Source organism: Clytia hemisphaerica, unplaced genomic scaffold, assembly GCF_902728285.1.
Source record: "Clytia hemisphaerica strain Z4C2 unplaced genomic scaffold, Clytia hemisphaerica genome assembly, whole genome shotgun sequence".
NCBI classification, from domain to species: Eukaryota; Metazoa; Cnidaria; class Hydrozoa; order Leptothecata; family Clytiidae; genus Clytia; species Clytia hemisphaerica.
The window spans coordinates 312,809-319,236 of NW_027103286.1; the positions used below are offsets into that span (position 1 = coordinate 312,809).

The 6,428-nt window shown below is 38.2% G+C and overlaps 1 long non-coding RNA gene across 1 annotated transcript; it reads right to left on the reverse strand.

The window, feature by feature from the left end:
* Positions 1-405: 405 nt before the first annotated feature.
* On the reverse strand, positions 406-5,438 carry LOC136805940 (uncharacterized). The gene is made up of 3 exons (XR_010846469.1): positions 4,519-5,438; positions 3,416-4,269; positions 406-655 (listed from the first exon to the last, which is right to left on the reverse strand). It is a non-coding gene; the product is annotated as an uncharacterized lncRNA (long non-coding RNA).
* Between the last annotated feature and the right edge of the window lie 990 nt (positions 5,439-6,428).

A 6,428-nucleotide genomic window follows, 5' to 3' on the forward strand; every position in this document is an offset into this window, starting at 1 on the left:
TGATTGAGAAAAACAAGTCTACCATTTTTAGTAGCACGCGACCCTCTTGTCTCAGTTAATAATTTACCGAACGCTCAAAAATACGACATATACTTACGGAACCGTAAATAAATTCACTTATTTTCTAATCGTTGAACCGAAAATAACCTTATTTATTTACTATTCCTTCAGTTTAGAAATCAAAAGATTCTCAGGCTAATGACCTTAAGAAAGAAAAAACAGGAATACAAGGCCGCATTAGGGCAAAATAAAGAACACAAATTGATTTTGAGACAGACTTTTCACTCGTTTATTTAGGACAGTAATGAACCGTTTCAAGGCTGTAGACTAAAAGCATGAGATAAGAGGATCTTGAAGATTTTAGAGCCCTAAATTTCTAGAAATGAATAATAAATTTTTAAGGTCTTCCGAAATATATCTATTTTTCACTCCGATAGACTTCCACCTTCCGTGTTTCATGATAAGCCTGTCTGGCACGCCTAGGTTGGCTGCCGCAGAGGCACCGCCTGATCTGAGGCTGTGAACACCGTACTCTTTCTCGTTCAAGCCAATACGTTTCAAGACCTGTTTAATGTCCTCTCTCACCGAAGTGTAGGAAATTGGGCTGTCCATCTTTCTCAACATTTCAACACAACGACGTCCTTTGGATACGGCTCTGAAAATAAATTTATCAGAATTATTTTCTATTTCTGCAATTCTTAAGTACCTTTCCAAATTGGAAATAGGACAGAGGTCTGAATTTAGTCTTGCGACAAAAACCCAATGGCCTTCTCTATAAACGTCAGTTTTACTACTTTCTATAAAAATCGCAGCATGGTCTTTAAAAAACATTAAATCTGGTCTTTTGAGGTTCTGACATTCACTGAAACGCAAAAATGCAGCAAAAGAAAGTAAACAAATTGTCTTTGTTCTAAGGTCTTTCAGACTTGATGATTCATCCAGCTTTTGAACTATTCTCTTAAGATCTTCGACTTTTAAGTTTTTCTTCTTTTTAGGCACATAAGACAAGAGACGCTTTATAGCTTCCAATAAGTGCTTTAGAATTGATGAATTCCCAATAGAGTAACCTGATAGTGAATGAAAATGTTTTATTGCGAAATAATAGGCCTCTATAACTGGATAAGACTTTCCCAATTGAAATTGATGTAGAATAAAGAGAATCAGATATTGGTCCTGAGTGGGTAATGCGTTGACTTCTTGAAAGCCTTGGCACCATTCTGACCACTTTTGAAAATAAAACCGATACTTCACCACTGTGTTTTCACATCTAGAATACAAAAGCATTCCTGGTAATTGATCAGTGAGGCTTCTCAATGTCGGGTCTTGGACATCAAAATAATTTTCTAGATTGATTTCCTGAATATTGCTGAAACGTAAAATTTTTTGAAAATACATTTTTTTTTTTTTTTTTTTTTACTTTACCAATCGCAAAGCGAGTATTGGGATTTTCAATTCCTCATTTCCCATTAAGGATCCTTCGAATTTTCCTTTTTGAATCAGACCCGAGGAATCTTCAAAGTAGAGAAATTCTTTGACAAAAGGCTTAAACGTGTTAAAAGCTTCAACTAAAAGCGTCCAAAAAATTGCTGAGGGCCAGAAAGGTACAATCAAAACCCCCGAGGTACCAGACTTTGAAGCTAAAAAATGCTTTATGCACTTCGCAATCAAATAGATCGGGGGAACCATTAGGCATTCTTCTCCTGACCAGTCAAAACTGAATGCATCGATTTTATGAGCAAAAGGACAAAAATATTTCGAACAGAATCAGAAACGAGTACATTTGGCATTTGAGTTATCTGCAAAAAGGTCAATGGAAAAGAGGCCCCAACGAGTCTGTAAAAGAGAGAAAAATTGAATTGTAATGCCCCAGTCATCATAATCTACAGATTTGCTTACTACGTCAGCCGTCTTGTTTAATTCTCTGGCGATCCAGGTTATTTTCAAAAAAATTCCTTTTTCCTTGCAAATATCATAAATAGCATTGGCCAAGTATTGAAGTAACTCCTTGTTGCTTCCTACCTTAACGATCCTAGCTGCTGCCATGTTGTCTGTATGCCAAAGAACATTATTCCCTTGGAGCTTTCTATCAAAAGCACTCAACGTGAAAGCAATTGCTAGTAGTTCTCTGTAAGTTGAACTTTCACTCTGCTCATGAGGCCATAAATTTCTAAAGCTGATATCTGAGCCTGAGATTGCCCCAATTCCCTTGTTACTTGCATCTGAAAAAACTTTCATAAAAGGAATCTCATTGACGAAAATGTCTCTGAAATTTAATTTCTCAATATTCTTTTCCCAAAACAGAACTTCTCCCCTAGCCTCAACAAAAGGTTTTAAATCGAAGTAGAAATCCCAGGAGACTCTGGATTCGATCAGTTGATATAAACGACGTGTTTTCAAACGAACTATATTTCCTAACACAAATTTTGTTGACATGATTTTGCCAACAAGACGAGCGAGATTCCGAGCTGTGGTATGGCGAGCAGAAAGAATAGATTTTGCGCATTCAATAATCGACACAATTCTTGGTGAGGAAATTTTAAAATTTTTGTTATCAGTGTCTATACAAATCCCTAGCCACTCAATTGCACTTTCGGGGTCCCATTTTGATTTCCCTTCATTACAAATGAAACCTGATAGGGACAGGGTATTCTTTACAAATATGGAGTTTTTACGAGCTTGATCAAGGTTGTACTTAACAGAAAGACCATCGTCAATAAAACATGCAATTTTTAAAGCATTAGCTCTCCAAAATTTTATCAGAACCCTGACAATTTTTGTAAATATATGAGGGGCCGACCTCAATCCCAGTGGTAAAACTTTGAAGACGAAATATTTTTTGGAGGTTCCGCTGAAAGTCCAGGCAAACCCCAAATACTTTTGAAAATCTTTGTGGATTTCGATATGATAATAGCCACTCTTGAAGTCGAATTTAAAAAAGTATGCCCTGTCATCACTCTCCAAAAATTGTTCAAAAGCCTTCCAATCGTCAAATTTTATCTTTTCCTTCCAAACAAATTTATTAAGAAAACTTAGGTCTAAAACGAGTCGCCTTTTACCAGCAGAACTTTTTGCGACAGAGAGGGGGCTTGTCATATAAGGTGGGGAATCAACTTGTGAAACAAAGCCCTGAGCAAGTAGCTCTGCAATGGATTCTTCTACAAATTCCTTCTCCCTATGAGCCGAAATGTTGTTCTTAAATTCTGTGGTGGGTGGTATGTATCTCATAGGTATCCTATAACCCGACTTAATTGTATTAAGAATGAAGTCATTTGCCTTTAAATCGATCTCCCAAAATTCAGCATGCCTTCTGAGACTCCCTTTAATTCGAATTGGTTTTTGATCCCCCCTTTCTTCGACCTTTTCATAAGGATGAAACCGGTTCTTTGCAGAAAATTTGAATTTAAATTTTTCATACCAATTTGTTCTAGAAGGGCAGCTGTGCTTCCAGTGATCAAGGGCACCACAGATGAAACAGCCTGGCTGACGAGGTCGAATCGACATTGCACCTTGGATGTTTGGCACTGGATTAATCATCCGAACATTTGCAGCTGGAATAACCCTTGGCACTTGCTGAAATACCTGAGCATGTTGAAGCCTTGGTTGTTGGAAGGAGATTCCCTGGTAGCCAAGATGTTGTGAAGCGAGCGGCATTGCAGGAGCAGGAAAACGATTGTTGGAAAACTTGATTGCCGGTGAGAAAGAAGATGATTTCTTGGCATCCTTTGCTTTTTTGGATATAGCACGATTCTCTGCCTGACGCATTTTCTTGCCATCATCGGAGTCTGAAGCTAAATCGTCGGTGAGATACTCCTGGACGGTGTCCCAACCTGCTGGAGATCGATCAGCTAACTTCAAGACCTTTCTCCTCTTCCTTATGGTATCGCTAATCTCATCCAAAGCATCCGCCAAACGTTTTCGAGACCCAGCTTCGACTAGATCCTTAGCCTCCTGGCTTAGGTCATGAAGATTGACCAGAAGATCGTCTTGTAATTTGTTCGATTTATACTTGATACTGTTGTTGTGTCTGGGATAAAATAAATTCTTGCGAAGGCTGTGTTTTTCTTGGCCTCAACCTTGGGGTGGTAGTAGACAGAGTTGTTGCAGCAGTGGAAGTTGGTTCAGTTGCTATAGTATTTTTCTTCCTCCTGGTTGATGTACTTGTTTGTGTTAACTTCGTCTTGCTCATAGATGAATTCGTATTAAAATAGTTTGAAGATTTTGATTTTTCTCCAAAGAAATAACTGGATAATGAATCCATGTCCTTCCCACCTAGACAAGAGTTTGAAAGACGTGTGATTGAGAAAAACAAGTCTACCATTTTTAGTAGCACGCGACCCTCTTGTCTCAGTTAATAATTTACCGAACGCTCAAAAATACGACATATACTTACGGAACCGTAAATAAATTCACATATTGTAGTATAGTTTGTAGGCGATCAATCAATAGTTCCAAATCAAAGCCGTTTTTATTTAGTTAAGATTAGAAAATGATTCAACTTAGATTCAAAATGCAACTTACTACTCCGTAGACTCTGTATCCATAGACGTCGACTCCATGTTCTTTTCCCAATTCGTCTCTCAATCTCCACTCTAGAAGGGTTTCCAAATTACATTCCCTCTCAATGACATACATAACACGTCCTTTGTACTTCATCATTCCACTCAATTGTTTTGCTTTCTCCTGAAGGATGAAAGATTTGCCGCATCCGTAAGGGGCATACAAAAGGATCTTATTGAATTCAGAAGTGTTTGTCTTCATGATGGGAAGTTGACGCTGACTGTAAAAGACTATGTTGTCAGTGGTGCAGACGGTATCGATGGCTTTCGAGATATACTCAGCCCAGTTTGATGTTGTTATGGGTGCTGTTTTTGAAGCGTGGATTGCAAACACAACGATTCTTAGGAAGTCTTTAACTTGATTTACTGCTGGGATGAAAGGTATACCAGAGGGGACGGTCGGATATTTTGCAAGCAAGTTAGATAACCAACATTTCAAATCTGTTTCTTGGTCAATGTAATGTTGATTGTTGAAGAAAAGCTCGTCCATTTCAACCCAAATAACTGGATGATACGTCCAGCCGTGTCCCAATTGATCACTCAATCTCTCCTCTATCAATTTATGGTATCTATTCAACTGGTCAAAAGCTTTTATAGTCAGTGTCCGTTTGATTTCAACACCTATGATTAATTTTTTGGTCCACGAGAAAAGAAGGACATCAATCTCCTGATGCATTTTCTTTTGGACATTGGTGAGGAAATTGATCGAACTGAGAATCACAGTATCTTGAAGAACAGGGTCGTATTTAAGGGAATAGAGTTTACGGTAAAATGAGTGTTCTCCTTTTTCACCCAGCTCCGATAGCACTAACCCGAAAAGCCATTTTATTGTTGGATGGGATGGTGGGTTTTGTTTGACCAAGTTTTCGACTGCTTTTTTAACATCTTTTAACGTCTGGAAATAAAATGAGAGATATTTTTAAAAAGTATATTACGCAATTTAAGAGATTATAATACTAACAGGGGTCTCTGCTTGTATAAAGGATTGTTATAGCAGTTTTGCAGATAAGGTCGGGTTAGCGTTGTACTTAGGTATAACCTCGACAGTGAGAGCGACTGTCCTGCTTCCTACTAAACATCAATTTTACAGACCAAAAAATTATCCGTCACTATTTTCGACTGTTCTGCGTTACGCCCAAGACGACGATTTTTGACTGTCTTGCCTCGTACCCAAAACAAAAATTATGCCACACCCTTCTACTGTCCCATTTCGTATCAAAACTACACATACGCCACACTCATCCACTATCCCACTTCGCACCAAAATCGGAAATACGCCACACCCATCCACTGCCCCGCTTCGTACCCAAACTAGAATTACGCCACACCCATCCACTGCCCTGCTTCGTACCCAAACTAGACATACGCCACACCCAACCAATGTCCCGCTTTCCACCCAAATTGGAAATACGCCACACCCACCCACCCGCTGTCCCGCTTCGTACCCGAACTATAATTATGCTACACCCATCCACTGTCCTGTTTCGCACAAAAATGGAATTGCGCCCTACCCATTGACTGTTACACTCAGTTCGGCAAGTTGCATAGAATGACAGTGCTGCAAAGTTATATTTTTAATTTTCAAAAAAGGGTTTCCGAGTTAGAATCAATTAGAAATTTTTCATTTTTTCATTTTTCACAAAACTTTTATCGAATTAGCTCTTTTCGTGCATAGCATAAGTTTTTGAGCTTTTTTTTGTGGAAAGAAAGTTTCGAGTTAATTAATTAACAAACTTATAAAATGTTTTTTGAAAAAGATTTAGAAGATTTTCTATCTTGATAAGTTTTGGTAAGGGCCCAAAAATGGTTTTAGATTTTGAAAGACTAGAGATCTTAGCAAATTTTTCAAATTAAATTGAATATAGCCGATTT